General features: G+C 34.9%; 2 long non-coding RNA genes across 2 annotated transcripts in view; both read right to left on the bottom strand.

Annotated features, from left to right (window-relative positions):
• Positions 1–2,611: 2,611 nt before the first annotated feature.
• Positions 2,612–9,893, bottom strand: LOC149091563 (uncharacterized). Its single transcript, XR_016196874.1, has 2 exons — positions 9,001–9,893; positions 2,612–4,467 (listed from the first exon to the last, which is right to left on the bottom strand). It is a non-coding gene; the product is annotated as an uncharacterized LOC149091563 (long non-coding RNA).
• Positions 9,894–13,139: 3,246 nt separating this feature from the next.
• LOC149091561 (uncharacterized) overlaps positions 13,140–27,573 on the bottom strand; it is a 168,876-nt gene continuing 154,442 nt past the window's right edge. Inside the window, exon 2 of the long non-coding RNA XR_016196865.1 lies at positions 13,140–13,299. This is a non-coding gene — a long non-coding RNA (uncharacterized LOC149091561). The remainder of the gene's footprint in view (positions 13,300–27,573) is intronic.

The following is a 27,573-nucleotide window of genomic DNA, read 5'->3' as shown; positions in this document are numbered from 1 at the left end:
TCACGTAATGAGACTATAATGAGTAACTGGCTATCCAGGTATCTACCTAAAAACGTCTTTACAAACAGTGTTCACTTCTACACACAGCTTATACATGCCCCATTAACACTCACGTATACTATTGAAATAATCTTTGCTTCATTGAGCCACTAACCAGACAACACATAGACTAGACAACTAGTGGAAAGCTTTTTGCACGCTTCTTCTGGGACTTTAGCGCCCCAGACGGCTTTGAATTCGCTCGGCGAATTACTTTTAGGCTCGAGCTACGAAAATATACGAAAGCACAATGTTGAACAAAAGATCCCTCTATGCACAATGTTTTCCTTGCTCTCTCTCTCGATGCGCTCTGCTCTCTCAAGTGTGTATATGTAAGCATTTTTCTGCATGTGAGCACAAGCAGCAGCTCAGAAAAATTGATTGCCAAGCTCGTAAAAATATTTGGGTATGAAAGCGTTGGTGCTCATAATAAAAATAATTTCGCGACGAGCGTGCACATACACACTGCAGTCCCTTGCTCATACATGTAGTGCAGTCGAGTCTCGATAATTCGTACCCCGCTAAATCGAAAACCTCAATAATAAGAAACTGCTGCCCTTGAAAAAACTTCGTTAATTCGTATAAATCCCATATATTTTGGTCCTCTCGTTAATTCGTTTGGACAACCAATTCTTCTTGCACTATGCAACTTTTCTTGTCTTCAGTTTTGTCCTCATCTTCGTCTTCATCTCAGCGCGCACTATGTTTGCAGCCTTACATATGTAGAGCCTTACATATGTATTATAAAGTGGCTTAATTGCATCTATGCTATTAAAATCTTTTGGCAAGTTTGACGTTTTGCCGAACACGAGCTCATATGGACAATAGTCATGTGCCATAGAGGGTGTTGTGTTAAAACAATATACGAAGTATCTTAACCATACGTCCCAATCTGTCTTATCGACTGACATGTAAAATCGTATGAACTCGTTAAGTGTTCTGTGGCTTCGTTCCACGGTACCTACTGTCTGGTGATGGTGTGCGGTTGAAGTTATGTTTTTAATGTTAAGGTTTTTACATAAGTCTTCAATTACTGAATTTTTATATTCTGTACCCATGTCCGTAATGAACGTCTTCATTGGGCCGTATACCAGAATAAAATTTTCAATTATAGCTTTTGCTACCGTTTTCGCACTTTTGTCTTCAATTGGAATTGCTACAAGATATTTTGTTAGATCGCAGATTAAAGTTACTGCGTATTCGTTTCTGTATTCGGATTTGGGTAAAGGACCGATCGTGTCAACAATTACCCTGTCGAAAGCTCTCTGTGGAGTTTCGGTAATAGTTAATGGAGTCTTTGTGTGTTTAGTCGTTTTAGACTTTTGACACTTCTCACATTTTTTTATATAATTCGATATATCTTTTGTCATTTTATTCCAGTGATAATGTTTTTTTATTTTGGCTATCGTTCTGGCTATTCCAGTATGACCTCCTTGTATTGAGTCGTCGTGGAACGTAAACAGTATTGCTTCTTTTTCTTTATTATTATCGTTTGGTAATAGGGTCACCGGCTTGAGTAGCGCTACTCTTAAAGATTTTAATATTTTATTGCCCATTGATTTAAAAGATTCTATTGAGATAATCTCAAAGATCTTTTCGCTCGGTGCCACTTTGAGTTTGCTAATATTAAGTATACCGGCTTCTGATTCAAGCCTTTGAAAGAATTGACCTAAGTCAAAAGTTTCATTGGTGTACATATTGCTAACATCAATTCTTGCGATAACACTCTTTCCGTGTTTTAATAAACATAGAGAATTTGTTATTCGCAAGGTCACTACATTTCGTACCTCGTCATTTACAATGACTTCGTATACGTTGGGTTTAGAAGCATTTGGAGTCTGCTTTTGCAAGATCTCCTTTTCTTTTTCTTTTCCTGCGCAGGAATTTAACTGTTTACTTTGATTTCTGGTAGTGACTTTCAGAATTTATTTTTTAAGTCTGTTATAGTTATTCTAGATAGCGCATCGGCTACGTAGTTGTCTTTTCCCTTTAGGAATTCTACAGTAAAATTATATTCCTCTAGTTCAAGTCTTATTCTGGTGAGTTTGGAGCTCGGATTTGTCATTGAAAATAGATATGTGAGTGCCCTGTGATCTGTTTTGACAGTGAAGTGTCTACCATAAATGTATGGCCTGAAGTACGTTATTGCCCAATGTATGGCTGTTAGTACCTGTTCTGTTGTGCTTTTATTACTTTCTCCATTAGTAAAAGATCTTGATGCGTATGCTACCGGGAGTTGAAGTCCATCTTTGTTTTGGGTCAGGACTGCTCCACAAGCTCACTTACTGGCATCCGTTATAATGCAAAATTCTTTGCTGAAGTCTGGGTATTGGAGAAGTGTTGGATTCATTAATGCCGATTTTAGATGTTCGATGGCGTTTTGACAATCTGCCGTCCATTCGAATTTGACATCTTTTTTGCATAACTTTGTTATGTGACGAGAATAGTCGGCGCTGTCCGCATCATGTGGGACTGGGTAATTTTGAATGACGTCGTATTTTTTGTCGTCGGGTAAGATTCCTTTATCTGTGCAAATTAACTTCTTGACTTTGCAAGTTGATAAAAAAAATAATTTTATATTTAGTGAACTTAGTGTTCTTTTATTAAACTCCAAAATTGAACTGATTACAAGATATGATCTTATGCTGCAAGTCAGCTAATGTTTATGCTAAAGCTTCCCTCATTAAAGCTCAAAGCTCAAAAGCTCCCAAGATTGGCTTACGTGATTTTATATCGGAATTGTGAAATTAAGATTTGTTTACATCAAAGCTGGGTTGCCGGCTCTATGGGCTCATGGAAACAACGCAGGGAGATCTTATGTTTATATTGAGGCCAAAACTGCTTACTCTGTGGGAATAGTGCAAGAAGCTTTTATGTCTGGGCTGAGTGGCGTGATACTATAGAGGGAATTATGTTATTTGAAAGTTGTTTACATTTGTCATAAGATTTGCCTGAGTTGCGTGGTGATAACTCCCCCCTTTCTTAAGAAGAATCGTCCTCGATTCTTAACGATTTCTCATTAGAAATTCGATTTGATTATTTATGGCATTTAGTATATCAGAATTTTGAATATTTTGATTATTTGACGGGTTTGAAAATAAAAATGTAATAGGGTTGAAATTGTTCCTTGAACAAAATTTGAGAAGCTTTATCATAATCAATGTAAAAATTATTAAAAATATAATGAATGTTATTTTTGTGTGGTTGTTTTCTAATTCTATTACAATTTTTGATAGAGTGTTAGTATTTTCTAATCGTAATTCGGTGTCATTAGAGGTTTTATATTCAGTAATTAAATAATTTGTAAATTTGTTATGTTTTACATAATTAAGCAGTTTCTCTTTTTCGTTTGTGTAAGTAATATTGTTTATGGTTACAATGGTTTTGAAAGTTATGAGATAAGAGCCTGTAAGCCAGGTGTTATTAACGCAATTTTTTCCTGATATTAAAATTGCACCATCTGTAATTACTTCTATTGGCTTATTTTTTTCTGATATTTTTGTGCAGCTTGTGAATTGCTTATTAACTAAATCGATGAAGCAGTTCTTTTCGTAGACAATTTGAGCAAAGGTATTATAAATTTCGGCTTTAAAGTTTTTTATAAGATAAAAAGTGTTCTTACATTTAGCGATCTTATCGTCTATAAATAGTTTTCCATCTGATTGGGAAATTGCTTTAGCATGGTATAACTTACAATTATGGTTAATAGTTGGATATTTTATGAAAACTATAATTAAACCTTGGTATGAGATAATTGAAAAAGAGGATACGTCTAGGAGGTCAATAAGAGTAATATTGAATGCTTCGTGATTAAATATGTTTGTCATGTCTTGTTTATTTAAAATTTTTGGGTTTATTATGTTGGCTTTTGAAAATGTAATAGTGTCGAGCAGATTTTGTAGGTCAAGTGATAATAGTTTTAATCGATATTTTTTCAATAATATTTCTTGATTGAATTTAATATTTTCTAGAAGATTTGTTATTTTAGTAACTTCTTTAAAAATTGCAGAATTAATTTGATTTTGTATATTATTATTTTCAATGAGTTCGTTTATTTTATTTTGAATTGTTAACATGTCATTATGGTCTGGTGTTCCTGTAATCCATTTAAAAATAGTACCTAATTCATTGATACTTCGCTTAGAGACTCTATGGGGTATAAGTTGAGAAAGAAGGGTTTTAATTAAATTTAGTTCCATAGTTATTTCCCAGTCAGTAGAGTTACTTCTATTACTAAAAAATTTTACCTCTTTTTCAAATATGTCATTATAAAAACTTAAATTAGTAACGTGGAAGACTTCTCCGAATGTTTCGTATAATAAAAAATTGTCAACGTCCTCAAGTAAAACGTAGTCGTCATTGGAGTAGTTTATGATATCGGGGCGGCAGAAGGGCAGTAAAGTGATTAGTACATATAAAATGGTCATGCTAAAAATTAAAAAAAAAAATTGTTTTATTAAGATCTTATATTATCTTTATGAATTATGCGGTCTCTATTATTTATTTTTACTGTATTTCCTAAATCTTCTTTGACTACTTGTTTTTTATATTTCGGCTGTAATTTATTTCTTTCGCCATGTTTTTTTTCATAAATGACTTGACCTACTTGATAATTTTTAGATATCCTTTTTTTGTTATGGTATTCTAGCATTTTGGATTGAGCTGATTCTAGTTTTTCGGGCAATTCAGAATGATTTATTTTGTTGAATAGAATTTCGCATGGTTTTTGCTGGGTTGTTGATTGTATTGTGTTATTATATTCTTTAACTGCGCGGTATATGACTTCAGAATAGTTAATTATATTAAATTCTTCTTGGATGCATCGAGAAATTTCAATAAGTGTTGAGTGAACTCTTTCTACTTGACCGTTACTAAGGCTGTGTCTGGGGTCTGTATAATAAATAGTTATGCCTGAACGGGACATTGTTGATTTGAATTGTGCTGATGAAAAACTAGGTTCATTATCTAGCATTATTGATTTAGCAAATGGAAAGATTTGGATCAATTCTAATACCTTGTTAGCCATATCAGACTTGTTATTGATTTCTTTAATAACTAGGAATTTGGAATAAGCATCTATACAAGTGATGAATGAAAGTTTTTGAGCATAAAAAATATCTATATGCAACTATTCACCTTCTGTTTTTGGAATCGGTGCTTTGGAAATAAGTATTTGTTTTGGGTTTCTGTCGTATTTATTTTTATTGCAGATTTCGCAATGTCGTATGTATTGTTTGAGAGTTTTGTATAGTGTTGGCCAATAGTAATATTTAAGAATTTGTTTGAGATTTTCATCGAAACCTCTATGAGCACGAGCATGTGTTTCTTCTATAATGATTTCTTGGTCGTTTTTGTTTTCGATATCTACGACAAATTTTCTGGTAAATAAAAATTTATTTGTAAAGGTGATTTTTAGCTTATTTTGAATTTCGTATAAGTCTTCAAGACTGCAATGGATTCCTGTAGTTATATTTGGCTGTAGAAACTCTTTAAGTATTGTGATTAGGTTGTCTAGTGTATCATATTCTATAATATGTCTAGTTTTATTGAATGGGTTACATTTTTCGTGGATAGTGAAACTATTTTTTGAAATTAGTAGTTGCTGTTTAAATTGGTTTAGTGGTTTTTTTGTTTCTTCTAATATGTAATCATGACTGCTGTCGGCTGAATGTATGGTTTCTATATCGGATGAAGATTCATTGTCAGACGAGGGTTTGTTATCGGACATTTGATTGTTTTCAGTGGAGATGTGGTTTATTACTACTCTGGATAATGCGTCAGCAACAACATTGGTTGACCCAGGTTTATAGAGAATGGTTGGGGAAAATTCCTCAATGAAAGCGTGCCATCTTTTCATTTTTGAATTAGGATTTCGTGCAGAAACCGCGAAAGAAAGTGGTTGATGGTCTGTTTGAATTTCTAGATTTGTAATACCATATAAGTAATTACGAAGATTTTTTAATGCCCAGACAATGGCATATAATTCCCTTTCGTTTGTTGCATAATTTTTCTCTGTTTTATTTAAAGTTTTTGAAATGAATGTTATTGGTTTATTTTCTTGTGAAAGGACGGCGCCTATAGCGATGTCGGAAGCGTCTGTAGTAAGAACGAACTTTTTGGAATAGTCTGGTTGGGTTAATTCAACCTTTGTAGCTAAATGTGATTTTAAAGTTTCGAATGCTGAATGGGCTTCGTCGTTTAGAGATATTTTTGTTTTTTTTCGACATGTGTTTTGAAATCATACCATTATGTCCTTGTAGCAGTTTTGTCAGTGGCTTGGCTATATTTGCGTAGTTTTGTACGAATTTTCTGTAATAATTAGTTAGACCTAGAAAGCTTCGTAATTCTCTCAAGTTATTGGGAGGGGGATATTTCAAAATAGTTTCTATCTTTTTGGGGTCGGTTGCGATAGTGTTATGAGATACCATATATCCTAAGAATTCGATTTCTTTTTTAAAGAATTTAGATTTTTCTAGAGATATTTTCATATTGGCTTTAAATAATATTTCAATGATTTCTCGTAGGTCGTTGAAATGTTGTTCGATATTTTCTGAAAAGACTATTATGTCATCTATATAGATGTGGCAAGTTTTGCCAATTTTGTCGCGTAGAATATTGTCCATTGCTCTTTGGAAAATGCTAGGTGCGTTCGCAAGTCCAAATGGCAAGCGAAGAAATTCATATTTTCCATTAATGGAAAAGGCGGTTTTTTCAATGTCTGCGTTTTTCATCAAGATCTGATGAAAACCAGACTCTAGATCAATAGTTGAGAAGAACTTTGCTTTACCTAAATTAGATAGTATTACCGAGGGATCTGGCATCGGATATCTATCAGGGATTGTATTGCTATTCAGTTTTTTATAATCAATAACCAACCTGTGTTTTGGTGTGCCATCTTCATTAAAACCCTTTTTTCCTACAACCCATACTGGAGAGTTATAAGGGCTTTTACTTGGCCTTATTATATTATCGTTTAGCATCCTATTAATCTCTTTATTAACGAAGTTATTAACTGAATGCGGGTAAGGGTATTGTTTACTATAGATTGGAGTATCTGTTACCGTTCTGATTTCACCTCTTATATATGTTCTAAAAGGAAGAGATATTTGTATTTGGGAGTGTTTGGTTTTAATTTCCTGAATGATTTGTTCTTCAAGATTTGCGAGATTAACCATTTCATCAATGGAATGGTTTACTTTGCATATAGAAGTACTTGTAGAGGATACCGACAATTCTTGTTGCCTGCTCTTTTTAGCTTTCTTCATTTTATGCTTATTTCTCTTGAAGTTCAGTTTGGGGCAATCAGAGTCACTTGATGACGATGATTCTATGTCAGATACATTGAATAATGAATTGGATTTAGGAGTTTCATAATTTAGATAAGGAATGGCACAATGCTCCTTATCTAGATTTGAATTTACTAAATTAATTTTTTCCGTTTTATTATTATACTGCAAGGAACCTTTTGATAGGTCAATTATTGCATTGATATCTTTTAATAGATTATAGCCGATTAACAAATCAGCTTCTAGGTTACTGATTTCATAAAATCTATAACGTTTGCCAAAAATATTTATATTATGAAAGTGTGTTATGATGCTGTATACGTTTACAGTTTTTACTCTTTTTTTAATAGCTAGCTCCTCTGGGTTATCATATATTCCCTTTTTAATATAACAACATGTAGCACCTGTATCTATTAGTACTTTTAATTGTTTGTTTATTTTTTTATCTATTCTATAGATGAATGGGAGGTCTCCCCTTGCTCCTCTAAAAAATGATCCTCCTGAATATTATTTACGCGCATAACCTTTTTCGGTTTTTGAATTGTTTGTGAAGAGAATCCTCTTTTATTGGCTTGCTCCAAATTTGGATTCTGTTGAAAGGATGGGTTTTGTATTTGAATGGATCTATCTACATCCATCGGTTCTTGAGGGGGTTGAGCGTTTGGATGTTTCTGATTTTGCGAGCTTTGATTGAATCGCAAGCGGTTATCATATTTTTTATAAGGTTGATCAGATTTGTTTTGCTTCGTTTGTTCCGTTTTATTCGCATGTGATTGTTGCGAATTAAAGGAATGGTTATAAGCGAAATTAGCTCTTTGATGATTCGCTTCTAGTTCTTGAGCTTTTGCTAAAGCATTTGGAAGGTTTTCTGGGTTAAGAGAAAATAAAATGTTGGATAATGAGCCGTTAAGGCCTGTAATGAAAACTCGCAAAGCGTTATCCCTATTTTTAGTATTTAATTCGTTAATTAAATTAGCTTTATCGCCGTATGTCATGATAGTTTTGTTTATTATCTGAGTTAGTTTTTTGTTGACCAGATTGTAATAGTCAAGAACTGATAAGTTACCCTGTCGTAATACGCTTAATTCTTGTTCCAAAATATGCATCGGACGCTTGTCACTATATGCAAAATCTAATCTAGCAAGTATCGCCTCAAAGTTAAGTACGGTTCCATGATTGGTTAGGACATCGTTTGCCCTACCAGTGACCTTGTTTCGAAGTATTGTTAAAGCACCTACGTATCTTCTACTGCCTTCTTTATACATTCGCATAGCGCCGCAAGCTGCTTCACGCCAGCTTACATACGCGTTATGGCTTCCTGAGAACTCAGGTAAAGATTTAATTATATCAAACGATTCATCGCATCGAATCGCTTCATTGATAACTGTTGCTCTAAACTCCTGTTCATTAGTAGATGATAGTGTTAATTGGGATTTTAATTCTGAAATTTGATCTTGCAGTGCTCTAGTGTGAGTCGCTATCAGTTGAGCTATAATATCTGCTGTCAGATTATTAGCCATTTTTGAATTATCTGTAGTCACCTTTAATTTTCCTAAATTTTCAATTAACTCGTCCAGGTTTAGTACAATTTTAAATGAATGTTGGTTTAGTACAATTTTAAATGAATCAATATTTTTAATACTATTTCTTATTTAAAAAATTCACGATCGCTCACGTAGTAGTGCTTCTTTCTGGGGGTTTCAGCAAATTGGGTAGGTCGTCCTTCCTTCCTTCCTTCTTAATCGTCTTTTTGGTCGCAGATTTTTGTTGTTTACTTTTAGTTTTTGGTTTGGCCACAGTTTTTTGTTGTTTACTTTTAGATTTTGGTTTGGCCACAGATTTTTGTTGTTTACTTTTAGTTTTTGGTTTGGTACTTTTACACCTTGTTCATTGAATATTCTATATATTAATAATCGATTCTTTAACTTTTGTTAACGTTATGGTTTTTTTGTAAGCACAATTGTTTTGTTCTTTTATCAAAACTTTTTAATGCACTTTTTGGTTGAGTTCCAGAAACCTTTTGTTTCTGTTGGGTTTAATTTTTTTATACTTTTTAGTTCACGTTTAAAATTTCGGCGGCGTACCGATTACATTAAAAGGTTTTTATATTCTTTCAATGTGTTTTCTTATTTAACGTAGGCCCCACGTTGGGCGCCAATTAACTTCTTGACTTTGCAAGTTGATAAAAAAATAATTTTATATTTAGTGAACTTAGTGTTCTTTTATTAAACTCCAAAATTGAACTGATTACAAGATATGATCTTATGCTGCAAGTCAGCTAATGTTTATGCTAAAGCTTCCCTCATTAAAGCTCAAAGCTCAAAAGCTCCCAAGATTGGCTTACGTGATTTTATATCGGAATTGTGAAATTAAGATTTGTTTACATCAAAGCTGGGTTGCCGGCTCTATGGGCTCATGGAAACAACGCAGGGAGATCTTATGTTTTTATTGAGGCCAAAACTGCTTACTCTGTGGGAATAGTGCAAGAAGCTTTTATGTCTGGGCTGAGTGGCGTGATACTATAGTGGGAATTATGTTATTTGAAAGTTGTTTACATTTGTCATAAGATTTGCCTGAGTTGCGTGGTGATAACTTGCATTCATGTCCTAAGAAAGTGACTTCATGCATAAAAAATGAACATTTTTCTGGATGTAACTTTAGGTTGTGCTGCCTACATTTCTCAAAAACATTAGTCAAGTTTTTGAGCATATGTTTTTCGGAGCAACCAATGACTATTAAGTCATCCATATAAAGGAATGCTTGAGAGGGTTCAAGTCCAGAGAATGCTATAGTCATCATTCTCTGAAACGAATTTGGCGCTATTTTTAAACCGAATGGTAACCGCGTGAAGCGATATGAACCGTTGGTTGTTGAAAATGAAGTAATGTCTCTTGATTTTTCGTCGAGTTCTATTTGGTGAAAGCCTGACATTAAATCTAGGCATGAAAAGAATTTCGCTCTACCTAGTTGATCTAAAATGTCATGAATTCTAGGGAGTGGAAATTTATCGAACAACAATTTTTTATTGATCTGACGATAGTCAATTACTAATCGCCATTTTTTCTTTTCAGAATTTGGAAGTGTTTTCTTGGGCACTAATAACAAAGGGCTATTATAGGGGGATACGGACTGTTCGACTATTTTGTCGTCAATTAGTTTTTGGACTTGTTTCTGAATTTCTTCTTTTGGCTATGAGGATTTCTATAATTTTTTATATATATCGCTTCATCATCTTTCAATCTCAGTTTTTGTTTATAGAAATTATTTGTGGTCATTGGTTCGGTTTCTAAACCGAACACATCACTATATTGTACGCACAGTGACGTTAGCTGTTTATGGAATAATGGCGGAAAATTTTTTGATAGATGACTTAGGACAATTTTATCTCTTTTTTCTGCAGTTGTTGTAACTACTTCGTAGTTTGAAAGTGGTTCATATTTTAAACTATTTATGCTAATGAATTGAATTGGTCTTCGTTAGTTGTATTGAGCATTCTTAAGAATGCGTTTTAAGAATTTACTATGGTATTTGCTATGTAAATACAATGTTGAATTTCTTGATTTGGAATAAGTTTACTTTCTTCTTCTGAGTTTATTTTAATGTTTCTGATTACTTGAGATCTTGCTGGCAGAATTATGGAGTTGTTGCCAGAACTGTATGTTATTTGAACATAAATGGGATATTTTAAATTGTTTGGTCTAATTATTAGCCAGTCTTCAGTAGGATTGAAATCCAATAGGCAGTAATATTTCTTCATAAAATCGATTCCTAGTATTCCATCACATGGAATAGAGAAGTTTGTGTTCACGATGTGAAAATCGTATGGAATTATATATTTTGAGGTTTGTATTTCTATAGAAGTAAATCCTTTGGATTTAGTAACTTCCTTACTTATTCCTTGTATGTTAATTATATTGTTTGTTTGGATGTTTTGATAAAAATCCGAATTTTCTTTTAATATTGAGATGTCTGTGCCGGTGTCGACTAAAAAGACTAATTCATTTCCTGTACTAGCTTTTGTAAATTTTACATATATATTTTGGCTGAGATTGATAATGTGAATTTCTGATATCTTTACTGCTGATTTTCAAAAGGGTGTTGGGAGTTTCCCAAAGTATTTTGGGCCACCCTAACATTGCTATTATTATTGTTGTTATTGTATCGGTTATAACCGCTGTTCTGCTGGTTATTTCTTCTATTGTTTCCTATATTACTTCTATTATTGCAATTCCGTCTATTGTTTCCTCTATAGTTGTTATTTTGATTGGTATTTTGGTAGTTGTAGCGATCATTATTATTATTATAATAACCGCGGCCATTGCCTCTACCACGACCTCTGTTATTGAAATTACCTCGACCCCTTTGGGTGTAGAACACTGTGTTGGGATTTCCCGTCATTTCTGTACTACATTGTACATATTTGGCTATGGCCTCATTTATTGTTTTGAAGTTTTCAGACTCAAGGATTGTTTTTAGTTTACCTTGTTCGCATCATTGCGTCAATGGCTTCCTTGGTACTGAATTTATCAGCATGTTCTGCTAGTAAACCTTCATCAATATACGAAGCCTCAAGAAGCCTTCGTAAATTGTCTATTTCGGTCGTGAATTTTTCGGCCGTTTTTCCTTTTTGCATAGTTTCAGATAGTTTGGCCTTTACTACGTCGGATGACCAACTATAGTATCTTGAAGTTTTTATACCCTGAACCCATTGAAAATGGGAAATCAGGGTATAATGGTTTTGTTGAAATGTATGTAACAGGCAGAAGGAGGCGTGGCAGACCCCACAAAGTATATATATTCTTGATCAGGGCGACGAGCTGAGTCGATTTGGCCCTGTCCGTCTATCTGTCTGTCCGTCCGTCCGTCCGTCTGTCCGTATGTATGAACGCGTCGATCTCAGAAGATATAAGATCTAGAGACTTCAACTTTTTTTTAAAATGTCCATATATATCGCGCGCATATCGAGTTTATCACTAAAAAACGATAACTCATTCCGATCTTTTTTTATCGATAAAAAACCTTATCGAATGTCAGTTAAAAAATTATATCTCCTACATCATTATAGCTAGAGTGTCCAAATTTTAAATATATATTAAGACGTATTTTATACAATTTCGGTTTTTGTTAAAATTTACCCCCCGCCTCTATATCAACCCCCTCACCCTCATCTTTGTAGAAGTCGTATATCAAATACTAGAGACTTGAGCTTCGGTATACACATACGTTTATACATCATGATTACGTTCTGAAAGTTTCAGTACGATCGTACGTCTAGAAATTAAATTATTCAACGAATAAGTTCTCATAATATTGCCACACTGCAGCGCAACTCAAGCGCAATCGCCTGTATATGTGAGTGTGTGTGTATGCATGTGTTTGTTTGTATGTGTATGTGTGTGCGTTTGTTTGTTTGTATTCGTGTGTGTGTGTGTGTGTGCTAATTATTATTGAAATATCAGTTGGTTGTAGGGTTCAGGGGATCTCGTAGTCGAGCAGTCTCGACTAGAGCTTTCTTACTTGTTGTATCTACTTTACTCGTATTAGAATCTATGTCTAAATATTCTTCTAGTTCATTATCGGGTTCCGATAATTTAAATAGGGCTGGTATTGTTAGATCGTTTAGATCGTTTTCTTTTATCTGAGTTTCGGATTCAGAATCGGAACTTTCGTCAACTGATTCTATGTCTGTCGACCGTTCTTTGCCAGTGAATATAGCTAGAGGTGTGTTCAAAACGGTTGGTATGAATATATCTAGCTTATATTTATACCCTGAACCCATTGAAATGGGAAATCAGGGTATAATGGTTTTGTTGAAATGTATGTAACAGGCAGAAGGAGGCGTGGCAGACCCCACAAAGTATATATATTCTTGATCAGCACGACGAGCTGAGTCGATTTAGTCCTGTCCGTCTGTCCGTCCGTCCGTCTGTCCGTATGTTTGAACGCGTCGATTTCAGAAGATATAAGAGCTAGACTCTACAACTTTTTTTAAAATGTCCGTATATATCACGCGCATATCGAGTTTATCACTAAAAAACGATAACTCATTCCGATACTTTTTTATCGATAAAAAACCTTATCGAAGATCACTTAAAAAATTATATCTCCTACATCTTTCAAGCTAGAGTCTCCAAATTTAAAACGTATATTAAGATGTATTTTATACAATTTCGGTTTTTGTTAAAAATTTACCCCCCACCCCTAAATCCACATCCCCCACCCTCATCTTTGTAAAAGTCGTATATCAAATACTAGAGACTTGTGCTTCGGTGTATACATACATTTAAACATCATGATTACGTTCTGAAAGTTTCAGTACGATCGTACGTCTAGAAATTAAATTATTCAACAAATAAGTTCTCCGAATATTGCCAACACTGCAGCGCAACCCAAGCGGAATCGCCTGTATATGTGAGTGTGTGTGTGTGCGTGTATTTGTTTGCATGAGTGCGTGTGTGAGTGCTAATTATTATTGAAATATCAGTTGCTTGTACGGTTCAGGGGATCTCGTAGTCGAGCAGTCTCGACTAGAGCTTTCTTACTTGTTATACCCTGAACCCATTGAAAATGGGAAATCAGGGTATAATGGTTTTGTGAAAAAGTATGTAACAGGCAGAAGGAATCGTCGCAGACCCCACAAAGTATATATATTCTTGATCAGCACGACGAGCTGAGTCGATATAGCCCTGTCCGTCTGTCCGTCCGTCCGTCCGTCCGTCTGTCCGTATGAGCGCCGAGATCTCAGAAGATATAAGAGCTAGAGAGCTTTTGTGTGCATACTCGTGTATACCATACGCAGTACGAGTTTGCTTTATTTTTTCGATAACTCATTCGATAGCTTTTTTATCGAGAATAATCGAATAATTGATTTTGTTTTTTGAGCCTCATCGGAGTACTATTAGACGTGGAGACTTCAGATCTACTGTGTATATACATATGATGAATACAGACATTTTGTAATCAACAGATTTTGGATACCACGCCATCATTGCCCCCAATTCGTAAATAACGTATTTCAAGTACTAGAGACTTGTGCTTTGGAATGTACACACATTTTGAACATATAATTACGCCCTGAAAATTTCATTAAGATCGTATGTTTACAAAAGAAGTTATTCATCAAGTAAATTCTCTTGCTATTGCCCACACTGCAGCGCAGCCCAAGCGCAGTCGCTGCTTACTGCGCAGTTAGCAGAGCGCGGGCGCGTGAGGGTGGATGCATATGTATGCATGTGTGCGTGCATAAAAGAAGTGCAGAATGATAAGAATATCAGCTTGGAGGGTTCAGGGTATCTCCTAGTCGAGCAGTCTCGACTAGAGTCTTCTTATTTGTTTTCTTTTACGTTTATAAGGTTCGAACGTAGTTTGATCAATAGTTTTGAAATCTTTGTCCAATTTGATTTGCCAATTATTTCTCTATTGTCATTTACTAACGTTCGTGCGTCGTTGAATGAATCAACGAGAATTTTCGCATGCTTATTTAACGTTTCTTTTTGTATTGTCCTATTCTGTGTTATACATTTATAAGACTTGCTAATTTTTTCTTTTATTTCACGTATATGGAGGCTGAGTTGTTCCCAATTCATTCTTAGGATTGAATAGCTTTGTAGATATTAACATGTAGTAAGAAGTATTTGATGTTGCTTCTTTGCAAGTTCTTTATTCAATGATCGAATCATAAGTATCAAAAAATGTCTTAAGCTAAAAGTACATAGATTTCTTATTATATATCTCTGCCGCTGAAGGCAGCAGAGCGAGAGAGCGCAGTATGTATTTATGTATATACATATATGCAAAGGGCATATACATTAGTTGTCTATATGAGCCGTTGGGTTGTCAAGCGGTCAAATGCTGACACGGCTATATGAGCCGATGCTGCGGAAGGCAGCAGTGGACATATATGTAAATATATACAAGCGGCAGCCGTTGGCTTGCCAAACGATCAATTGCTGACGCGGCTATTCCCATGCGTCTTGCATATGAGCGGTCCACTTATGTGGCCGATAATATTTGGAGTACATTTATGTTTACTTGATCGCTTCATGTATATGTGTATATAGTGTATGTGTTGAATATATATTATTATTATATGAGACATACTACACCTCCCCTTTTAAAAAAATAACGTAATATATGGAGTTATTTAAGTATAATATACATATACATACTAGGTAAAAATATATATATTTTTGTTAATCTTAACCTAAAAGTAATTGAATATGTTTGTATATGTATTTTGTTTGTGGCTTATGAAAATAGTTAGTTAAAAAAAAAAATCAATTTATTCATATAAAAATAAAAATGAAAGGTATTTTATTTTTATTTAAATTTATGGTATTTTAAAATGTAAATTTTTTTTTATTTATTTATTTTTTTATTTATTTGGTTGATCAAACCGATTTCATGAAACCCTTAATTACTTTATCTTTTTAGCCTATCCTTATGTACTTTCTGTTTCTTATTCTTACTATCGTTAATGAAAACATTTTCATTATCATCTATTTTATCTATTGTATATGGTCCTATATATGCTGGGTCTAATTTATGCCCTGTTTCATTTCTTATTAGTACTTTATCTCCTACATTTAAATCCAAATTCTTAGCATTTCCATCATATTCTAATTTCCTAAGAGCCTTGGCTTTTTCTAACATAACTCTTGTTCTTTTATATGCAACTTCTAATCTAAATTTTATTTCCTTAGCATAGTCTTCTAAATTATATAATGGGTTAACTATATTATTTTTATTAAAGTTTACTAATGGTCTCGGTAGTCTACCAAAAACTAGTTCGTATGGACAATACTCAGGCGTCGCTGATGGTGTGGTGTTGAAACAATATGTATAATATTGTATCCCAACATCCCAATCAGTTTTGTTTGCAGATATGTATGAACGAACGTATTCGTTGAATGTTCGATGACTTCGTTCTATTGTCCCTAAAGTCTGGTGGTGATGTGCAGTTGACGTTATGTTGTCTATTTTCAAATATTTGCACAAGGCATTTATAATGGAGTTTTTATATTCTGTTCCCATGTCCGTAATGAACGTCTTCATTGGACCGTACTTCAGAATAAAATTTTCAAATATAGCTTTGGCAACAGTTGTTGCACTTTTATTCGGAATTGGTATTGAAACTAAGTATTTTGTTAAATCGCATATTAACGTAACTGCGTATTCACTGCCATTTTCCGAGCGTGGTAGTGGACCTATAGTGTCTACTATCACTCTGTCAAAAGCATGTATCGGAGTCTCTGTTATTGTCATTGGGGTCTTTATGTTTGTTGTTACTATTGATTTTAGGCATTTTGGACATTTCTTAATGTACTCTTTGATATGACGTGTAATATTTATCCAATAATAATGTCTTTTTACTTTGGCCAAAGTTTTTGTAATGCCTGTATGACCTCCTTGAATTGGATTATCATGGTATGTAAACAATATCGCTTCTTGATCTTTATTATTATTTATTAGGTTCACCGGCTTGAGTAGCGCTACTCTTAATGTTTTTAATATCTTATTGCCCATTCTTTTGAAAGATTCTATTGAAGTTATTTCAAAGATCTTTTCGCTCGGTGCCACTTTGAGTTGGCTGATTCTAAGTATACCGACTTGCTTTTCAAGCGTTTGGAAGAATTGACCTAAGTCAAGGGTTCCATTGGTGTACAGATCGTCATCAATTCTTGCTATAACTTTCTTTCCATGCTTCAAAAAACATGTATTATTCGTTATGTGCAAGGTCACTACTTTCCGTATTTCGTCATTGCAAATGACTTCATATACGTTGGGCTTAGAAGCGTTGTCAAGTGTTTGCATAGGCAAATCTTGAACATTTACTTTGATATCTTGTAGTGACTTTAAATATACTTTTAGTAATGTTTTTTAAATCTTCAATAGTGATGCGTGAGAGTGCATCAGCTACGAAATTGTCTTTTCCCTTCAGATACTCTACCGTAAAGTCATATTCTTCTAGCTCTAATCTCATTCTTGTAAGTTTTGAGCTGGGGTCTGTCATTGAGAACAAATATGTTAATGGTCTGTGATCTGTTTTTACAGTAAATTGTTTGCCATAAATATATGGTCTAAAATATGTAATCGCCCAGTGGATTGCTGCTAGTTCCTGTTCTGTAGTTGATTTGTTGCTTTCACCTTTGGTGAATGAGCGTGAAGCGTATGCAACTGGCAGTTGTTTATCTCCATAATTTTGTGTTAGTATAGCTCCACATGCGTATTTGCTTGCATCTGTAATTATGCAAAATTCTTTATTGAAATCAGGGTATTTCAACAAGGTGGGCTTAATAAAGGCTTACTTTAAAAATTCGAATGCATTTTGGCATTCCTCGGACCATTGGAAATTGATATTCTTTTTACATAATCTAGCACATACGTGAATGCTCGGCGAAGTTTTTAATGAACCGTCTATAATGGTTGCAGAATGCAATAAATTGTCTAGCGCTATCAGCGTCCGTGGGGACTGGGTATTTTTCGATGACATCATATTTTTTGTCATCTGGTAAAATACCATTATCAGTACACTTATGACCTAGAAATGTCACTTCGTGCATGAAGAAAGAACATATTTCTGAATGTAGTTTTAGATTGTATTTTCTGCACAGGTCAAAAACATCTGTTAAGTTTTTAAGAACAACCGATGACAATTAAGTCATCCATATACAAGAAGGGTTTAATCCAGAAAATGCTATAGTCCCTATTATTAAACCGTAGGGTAATCGTGTAAAACGATATGAACCATTGCTAGTTGAAAATGACGTTAAATTTCTAGAGTGTTCTTCTAACTCTATTTGATGGAATCCAGACATTAAGTCTAGGCATGAAAAATATTTAGCTCTTCCTAGTTGGTCAAGAATATCATCAATTCTTGGAAGTGGAAATTTGTCAGATAATAGCTTTTTATTAATTTGACGATAGTCTATCGCCATCGCCATCGTTTTTTATCTGAGCCTGGTAAACCTTTTTTGGGTACCAGTAATATCGGACTGTTGTATTCGGAAACTGAAGGCTCTACTATTTTATCAAGAATGAGTTTATTGACTTGCCTGTCTACTTCTTCTCTGTGAGCGTGTGGTATTCTATAATTTTGTATATACACTGGTTCTTTATCTTTTAATCTCAGTTCTTGCTTTGTTCTGGTTGGTTAAGGTTTGCTTGAACAGAGGTGGAAAATTTTTAATTAGTTTTTTCATGACAGTATTTTGTCTCTCTTCGCTAATTTCTTGGACTATCTCGTAGTCACATAGCGTTTCTACTGTTATCTTGTTAAGGTTTATTACTATAATTGAATTAATATTCGGACAAATGTATTATTTTTATTGGAAATAGTGTTTCCAATAAGAATTCCTTTTGTCGATTTCCTGGTTTGGAATAAGAACATTTTGTTCTTTCGAAGTTAAATTGATTTGACGGACTACTTCAGCACGAGCTGGAAGTATTGTGGCATTATTATCACACGTGTGTATTATTGGTATATCTATTTGATAATTTAGATTATTTGGCCTCAGTATTAGAGAATCACTTGATTGTGTGAAATCTAATTGGCAATTATATTTTTTAATGAAATCTATACCGATAATGCCATTGCTTGGAACTGGGAAGTCTTTATCGACTAAGTGGAAATTATGTGGTATTACATGTTTGCCTGTAGATAATTCTACGAATGCTAAACCTTTTGAAAAAACTGAACCTTCACCAATGCCTGATATTTGTGTTGAAATGCTGTTATTTGCCTCGGTTGGAATTATATCTTCCTCGATTGTAACCTCGGCCTCTACCATTATTTCCGTAATTGTTATTGTTATTGTTAGAGTTGTATTTACCGCGGCTACTGTTTTTACCTCTTTGGTATCGGTAACCACCTCCTCTATATTGCGGCTTTGCTGGAATAATACTATGCTGGCGTTTCCAGTCATTTCAGTGCTGCAATGGATATATTTACCCATCACATCGTTGAAAGTAACGAAGTTTCCTGCTTCTAGAATTATTCTCAGTTTCTCATGCTCGCAGTTCTTAGTCATTGCAGTAATAGATTCTTTCGTTGAGAATTTTTCTGCATTGTCCGGGTCTAGACCATTGTCAATATAAGCTGATTCTAACTGCTTCCGCAAGTTATCAATTTCAGCCATATATTGGGATGCTGTTTTGCCTTTTTGTTTTATGTTTAACAATTTGGCTTTTAAAACATCGGTCGATTCCCCGTTGACAGTATCTTTTAGTTTATTGATATTTCCGGATATAGTGGTTTCGTGTTGTACTTTGTACAAGATTGTTCCGGTTATTTTTGCTTTAATAACCTCAACCGCTATATCCTCTTGGTCGCCTTTAGTTCTTACAACAAGCATCAAAGCTGTTAAGAACCTATTCAATGATAACTTTTTACCATTGAATTCAGGGACTGAAAAGGAAATCTGCTTCACATATTCCCTATCTAATGCGACCTGATTTGCCATGTTTGTATTTGGTTTATAATTTTTTATATTAATTGTTTCTTCTAGTGTTTCAATATCACTATCAGATTCGGTGTCGCTTGACTGTATGGATTCGTCTAAGACTTTTAATTGGCTTGGATCAAAGTCCGCTAATAGATTTAGACTACTTGGCACATTTATTTGAATGTGTCGCCTATTAGCGACAGAACTTAGTCTTGTGTTTAGAGATTTCAGAACTCTTAAACATTTATTATTATATATATATATTATATATTATATATTATTGTATTCTTTCACAATGATATCTATGTGGTTAATTAAAGTGTTCGTTTTTATAACTGCATCTTTATTGATGCACTTATATGATTTTTCAAACTTATAACGTCTATGGTTTTCGCAATTTCGTTCCATTCCATTCTTTAATGGAAATGTATTCTTGAAAACGAACTTATTATATGGCTGTTATATTTTAATTTGCATTTAGCGATGTTGTTTCACGAGTACTATGGTTGCTGAACCAACTATCGGATGTATCTCGTCTACAGCTTTGACCATTACGTAAGGTAATGTGCTTAACGCTATACCCTTTTCTATCTGGAGTAAGCCGAACAGTGGGCTTGCTATACTATCAAAAGCTTCTATGTACTCATTTTCGAATTCGAAAATTGTAATGAAATCAAGATGCCTTTGTAGTATTCTAAATGCGTTTAGTCTAAAATTAGGTTCTCTATTGTAAATTGCATTAATTTTTGCTATCATTTTATCATTTTTGATCATGAGTTTATTATTTTTTATTATTATTATAATTTTTTTATTTTTTATTTTTATAATAGTTGGCGTATATGTAGCTTAGATTTTATCTAGATCATTAGCATGGCTTAAGGCTCTTTTTGTTACACATTTATTGTGTAACTTGTATGCTTTACATATGCGCTCATAATTACTACAATTATCAATAAAAATACATTTGTTAACTTTAAATCTGAATTTGAAGACTCTATTTTGTTAATTACATTTGCAGTGGAGTCCATCGTCCTTGTCTCAATTAGACCCATATTGGTATCAAATATATCATCAAATTTACTTATTTTATTATGCAATTATCGCTTCCGCTTTACAATATTTTTAAGATTAATTTTGTGTATGCATCGCAGTGCAAAAACAAATTTGTTGTTTTTTTTTTTTATTTTTAGTTAAACTATCTCCTTCGTTGTTGTTGTGTTGTTTAAAATAAAACATCAGCTGGTCGTCACTGGTTGGCTCGCTGATGTTCCCTCGATGGCATAAAAGGCCTTTCACGCTGTTGTTTCTGCTGCTGATGTCCGGGGCCTATGAGCTCAGGCGGTACCGATGCTGGCCGTACAGGTTGCCGTGCAGTGTTTGCACGTGTAATGGCAATGTGCACTTCCTAGAGGTCCCTCGCAGTCATTTGGGCACTTCTTCTTGGGTTTGTCTATGGTGACTTTCTGCAGTGTGGCATTCCTGGTATTAGAAGTTTTGTTAATAATTGGAATCTGTTTGTATATAGTGGTAGAAGTTGAGTTTTTGGCCTTTATGCTTTCTTGTGCTTGCTGTATTTGATCAAGCTCATTTTGTAAAGCTTTTGTTGCCTGCCAACGTAGTGGTGGGTTGGTGGCGAACAATAGTTTTAAGGTTTCTGCCTTTCTTTTCTGCAGGCGTACTCTCAAGCCGCTTCTTCCGGCTTTCTTTCTTTGACCCTCACTCATTGACCTCTACTCACTCAGATTTTCCAATTCTTGTACTCTTTTTCTTTTATTTATCAATATAAATCGCAGTTGCTGTTGCGTGGCCACTGGTGCTCTTGCTCATTTTTGTTGTATTTGTTGCTGTTGTCGCTGTTGACTTTCATTTTCACTTTCTTTCATTTTGATTGTGACGAGTCTTATATGCTATCACTGCTTTAAATTATTAGCACAACACTGATGTAGATACTGGCGGGCAGACCATGTCACGGTCGCCATGTAGATATTAACATGTAGTAAGAAGTATTTGATGTTGCTTCTTTGCAAGCTCTTTATTCAATGATCGAATCATAAGTATCAAAAAATGTCTTAAGCTAAAAGTACATAAATTTCTTATTATATATCTCTGCCGCTGAAGGCAACAGAGCGAGAGAGCGCAGTATGTATTTATGTATGTACATATATGCAAAGGGCATATACATACATTAGTTGTCTATATGAGCCGTTGGGTTGTCAAGCGGTCAAATGCTGACACGGCTATTCCCATGCGTCTTGCATATGAGCGGTCCACTTATGTGGCCGATAATATTTGGAGTAAATTTATGTTTACTTGATCGCTTCTTGTATATGTGTATGTGTTGAATATATATTATTTTTATATGAGACATACTACAGCTTATTAGCGATGCAATCGCACCATAACTTTTTTGGATTGTCCTAGAATAGGGTTGTATTCAGTTACTATTTTAGCCTGTAAATAAGGAACGGTTGTCGCTAAGACAAGACCTTGCTCGATTTGGGTCAGATTATATAATGAACATGTAACACCACCGAATGTTTCCATATATTCTCCTAAGAATTCATATACGCTTATAAATTCTTTGTGCTGTTGAAGCACATTTAGTGATCTCACTAGGAATTCTGGCTCTCTGTTGAGGACTTGCTGACATACATATGTCTCTAATATGTGCGTTTGTCATTTTAGTCATTTCTTATATGTTAGAAAAATATTTGTGTTTTTAGTTTGAGCTTTTATTACTAGAACCGATTTTAAGACATATATAAAAGTTTTCTTCTGTCATACAACATACTACAGTGCATTTATTTAGATCTTGTCTAGATCATTAGCTTGGCTTAAGGCCCTCTTTGTAATACATTTGTTGTGCAGCAAGTATGCTTTATAAATTAAATATGCACTCATAATTATGACGATTATAAACAGCAATATATTTGTTATTTTAGAATCCATATTATTTGTCTCAATTTTGTTGATTACGTTTGCAGTGGAATCCACTGTCTTTGTGTCTATGAGTCCCATTTTGGGTGCTATTCTAAATTCGACAAATTCCTTAGATTCTATTTCTTCGAATTTACTGATACTGTTACTTCGCATAGAAGTATGAAACGATAATATAATAATTCTTGTTAAAATGTATTTATATTAAATATATTATTTTTTTTCTTTAATTTTTTTCAATTCATAATCAATTACTTTTTTTTTCAATTTGGTTATTCTTAATTTTTTTCAACTTTGTTCATTTATATTCCTTGTATTATAATTTTCCTATGCGATCAACGCAGTGATCTCCTGGCTAATGTTTCGTATGGCTTTCAGGTCATTACGAGCAACGCAATTATCACTCAGTATTACAAACATATCTTGAGATTTCATGACTTAATGTAATTCTTAGCTTAACAAATTTTTATACTCATTCACGAAGTGAATAAGTATATTGGTTTTGTGCAATGTCCGTCTTGCTGTCCGTCCGTCTGTCCGTCTGTCCGTATGAACGCAGTTCATTTCGCCGCTATTGAAGCTAGAGACTTGAAATTTGGAACACATACTCGTGTATAACTCCGATTTATAAAGTGTTAAAATCCCGATCCACCCACTAGGAGCGTGGCAAATCGGAAAATGCATTTTCCGATATTCCAGAAATCATGTTAGTTGAAGAGCTAAAAAGTTGAAGTTTGGTATGTAGATCCGCGTTGACCCCCCAAGTCTACGCCCATTGGGGGCGTGGCAAATCAGATAAAACTGTATCTCATAAAGTTCTAAAGCTAGAACGTTGAAATTTCGCACGTGAGCTAATGCTATAATTCTATAATGACTGATGAAAAAATTTTATGTCTACGCCTACTGGGGGCGTGGCACATCGGACCTGAAGATATAGTAATTTTTCAAATTTGGCTATATTTTAGGCACTATTGATGCTAGAAACTTGTAATTTGGTATATATACGCGAGTTGACCACCCAAGTCCAACAAGCTATGGTGGATATATGTCCGCCCAAAGGGGGCGTGGCAAACCGCAAAACTTTATATCTCCTACAGTGTAAGAGCTAGAAGCTTCAAATTTGGATAGTTCAGTTACTGGTAACCTCCTCTATCGATGCCCCAAAAATAATTGTCACGCCTCTTTGGGGGCGTGGCATATCGACACACATTTTTTGAGCTTAAGCATTCAAATTTCGTTACCGTTAGCTCTTTCTAAGAACTGGCCAAAAATGAGGTATCTACGGCTACTAGGGGCGTGGCAATCGGCATTTTTAGTATCAAATTGCGACATTTATATGCTTGAGCTATCTACATATGTATGTACATGTATGTACAAATAGGATTAATAGGCATTGATAACACGGAAGGAAACACTTTTATAAAATTTAAAAATAAAATTTAAATATTTAAAAAATATAAAAGAAGCTAAAATCACAAAATTTGCAATTTACAAAAAAGAGTTTTCCGCGGGATTTGAACTCGCACCCAAGCCATGTTTGTCAAAATACAAAAACAAATTTAGCCGGCACCTTTGCCGACAGCGATACCGCCTACTGTCAACGAACATAATTAAAATCAAATCCAAAAATGAGATTCTTGTTATGACGCATTATAGAAAAGAAGAGCCAGAGTAGCGGATGATAAATTTGCATTTATGTGTACATACATACACACATACAAATGAGCGCGTGCATAAGAAAGGCTGGAATGCTTGATGCTACATATGCGTGCAGACTTATGTACATTCATATATGTACATGCATATATGCGTACATACATATATGAGGGCTTTTTAAGAAGAAACAAATTTAAACTTATAAAATTGTTCAATTAGGAAAAAGAATAAAATATCTATTTTGTAAAAAACGAAATATGTATGTATGAAAAAAAAAAAACATAACCTGATGGGGATTTGAACCTCCGCCGCTGTAACATGCGACGCCTTTAGCGCCCATGCTATTGCTTTGCTTGGCAAACTGGTATAGCAAATACAATAAGCTAATAACAGAGCGTCATCTGACAAAACTACAATAACAGCTAGAAAATCCAGAAATCAATCGCAATTCTTAGAATGCTAAAAAGCGCGCTTTTGTAATGTAAGCAAACGCAACGTTCTTACTTGTTAAATTTAGAATTATTTTTATATTTAGAGATATGTTGCGCGCTCTATGTAGCGCTGCCGGTTCACATCTTAATTTTGATTGGGCCACCTTGACGCGCTGGGCGCGGCCGGTGCTGGTCCTTGCACAGGCTTATGGTTCCCAGTATGTGTTCTCACAATTCGCTCACAAGATTAAGTTATGTGCTCTTTGTAGCTCTGTCGGTCCTTGAAGATCCGTTGGCCTAGCTTGGCGCGCTAGGCGGAGCCAGTGCTGGTCCTTGCACAGGCTGATGGTACACAGTATGTGTACTCACAAGTCGCCGCTATGTTGCTGCTACCCTATTGCTTGTGGTGACAATGTTGCGGTTGATGATTTGTTGTTCTTGTTGTTTTTGTTGCCGTCGCTGCTGTTGTTGTTTTTGTTGCTGCTGTTGTTGTTATTTTTGCTGTTACTCTTGCTGCTGTCGCTGTTGCAGTCGCTGCTGTTGGTTTTTTTTACTTTTCTCAACCTCATTCGCTTTTCATTTAACATTTAGTTGGTGACTTTTTTTTCCCGTTTTCTTTGCAGCAGTGCCGCAGCAGCGGCACCACCACCATTAACAGGCAGAACACACTTATTTAAAGTTAGATTTTGACTGTAGACAGCGCCAACTGTCACGGTCGCCATGTAATGGATAAGTTGTCGAATTGTTTTAATAAAGAAAGCATTTATTTACGATGGCACGTCAGTGCCTTCTTAGACTTCTTTTGCGAATGTTCTTTATTGAATATATTCTTATGGTTAGAGCCGCATAGCTGCGCTGCCGGTCACGCCAGCAGCGGAGCGGCTTCGTAAATATACACATATGTATCAGCTTAAGGGTCTGGCGAGAGTCGCAGACGAATAGGGGGTAATGTGTCCACTTGTTTACGAAACAGTCGCGCATGTAAAATATGCCGACTCAGCGGAGTTAGTACTCTGTTAAGGCACATGCACTTGAGAGTGATCATATTAGCTCTTATGTTGTGACTGCGAGCTATGTATGAATATTGCAGTTTAATTGTAACAATGTATTTGTAAATATGTATGTTACTGAGTACAGTGAACATTTGATAAAGTGGACATACTACACTACACTAATAGCTCATTTAACAATTCTTTAATGTCAATGCTGTCTAAGATAAGTGGGCTAGTCAAATTTATTTTGGCAAGTGTTACGGATAGAATTAGATCTTCGAGATATGTAATTATCATTCTGTTCTTAACTAGAATTATTGAATAGACATGCTCGACTTCCGCATCAGGTTTTAGAATTGCATTAAGTGCCCTTGAAACTTCATTAGGTCGTACCTGAAATTTATTGTTGATTTCGATTTGCCTATTTTTCGTCCTTGCCTGTTATGCCAGTTACTACATTTGCAAAAACGAAATTTAGTGGAGGGGAAGCTTTTTACTAATTCGTGTTGGATGAATGCCAACATTGGGAGGTCGCAATTAATTGCGTTGACTACATTTGGTTTGACAAATGATTTTACTTCATTTAATGCTTGATTTCTATCTGTGAAGTGAATAATATGGCGAGTTTTTTCGCCGAAAAATATGAAGTTTCGGTTCAGTAGGAAGCGTGCTTCTGAAACAGTTTATTGGCTTGTCTGTTGACTCAATTGTATACATATGTCAGCGACAGCTCACTATGGATGGTGGCTGCGTCTGACGCTATCTCCCCTTGCAAGGCGTTAATATTTTGTCGAGATAATGCGTCTGCGACGTGGTTCTCTTTTCCAGGTTTGTAGTGGATTTTTGCGTTATGTTCATCTACATACGCTTTCCATCTTTTAATTTTTGCGTTAGGGTTTCTATCTGACACAGCAAAGGTGAGAGGTTGATTATCTGTGTAGATATTAATGTCTCTCGTACCATACAGGTATTGCTGTAGCTTGCCTAACGCCCATACGATAGCCAATAGCTCTCTTTCATTGGTGGCGTAATGGGTCTCCCTGTCTTTCAGAGTTCTTGATATCATGGTAATGGGCCTACCATCTTGTGATAGTACCGCACCAATACCATATTCAGAAGCATCCGTCGTTAGATCAAATGGCTTCTTGAAGTCTGGATATCTAAGAATAACGTCTTCTGAAGCTAAGATATTTCTTAGTCTCTCGAAGGCATCCCTCTGGTTGATGTCGAAACTGATAATCGTTTTCTTTGACATATGTTTGCTAATGGAACCATTTCCGCCTTTCAGCATGCTCGTTAATGGCTTCACGATTGCAGCAAAGTCTTTAACAAAACACCTGTAGTAACTGGCCATGCCCAGAAATGATCTTCAAATTTGGATAGTTGAGTTACTGGTAACCTCCTCTATCGATGCCCCAAAAATAATTGTCACGCCTCTTTGGGGGCGTGGCATATCGACACACATTTTTTGAGCTTAAGCATTCAAATTTCGTTACCGTTAGCTCTTTCTAAGAACTGGCCAAAAATGAGGTATCTACGGCCACTAGGGGCGTGGCAATCGGCATTTTTAGTATCAAATTGCGACATTTATATGCTTGAGCTATCTACATATGTATGTACATGTATGTACAAATAGGATTAATAGGCATTGATAACACGGAAGGAAACACTTTTATAAAATTTAAAAATAAAATTTAAATATTTAAAAAATATAAAAGAAGCTAAAATAACAAAATTTGCAATTTACAAAAAAGAGTTTTCCGCGGGATTTGAACTCGCACCCAAGCCA

The sequence above is a fragment of the Drosophila navojoa genome, chromosome 4 (genome assembly GCF_054131105.1).
Source record: "Drosophila navojoa isolate 15081-1374.11 chromosome 4, UAZ_NAV_1.0, whole genome shotgun sequence".
Classification (NCBI taxonomy): domain Eukaryota; kingdom Metazoa; phylum Arthropoda; class Insecta; order Diptera; family Drosophilidae; genus Drosophila; species Drosophila navojoa.
Note: the sequence above shows the minus strand (reverse complement) of the source record. Positions and strands in the feature narration are given on the sequence as shown.